The sequence below is a fragment of the Nesoenas mayeri genome (assembly GCF_963082525.1).
Source record: "Nesoenas mayeri genome assembly, chromosome: 3".
Classification (NCBI taxonomy): Eukaryota; Metazoa; Chordata; class Aves; order Columbiformes; family Columbidae; genus Nesoenas; species Nesoenas mayeri.
The window spans coordinates 56,190,830-56,191,135 of record NC_137544.1 but is presented as its reverse complement, the minus strand read 5'-3'; positions in this window follow the sequence as shown (position 1 = coordinate 56,191,135).

Sequence of the window (306 nt, the reverse complement as noted above, 5' to 3'; positions counted from 1 at the left end):
ATCTCAGCCTCAGCCCTGCAGTGTGGACTCTCTCCCGAAAACCACTCCGGAGTGACGCCGGGCTCTAGCCTCTGCCGGCAGGTGCCCGCGGGGCAGAGCCCGGGAGCAAGCGGGGCACTGCGGCGGCAGGGGGCGGGGACGCTGGCCCTCGGCGTGGCCACCGAGCCCGTATCCCCGCCGCCACCGGGCTGTCCTCCCCGTCACCACCCGACCGTCTTCTCCGCTTCTCCTCCCCTAGTTCTCAGGGCGGAGGAGGAGGCGGAGGACGCCGCCGGTGATGGACGTCTTCCCGAGATAGCCGCCGCC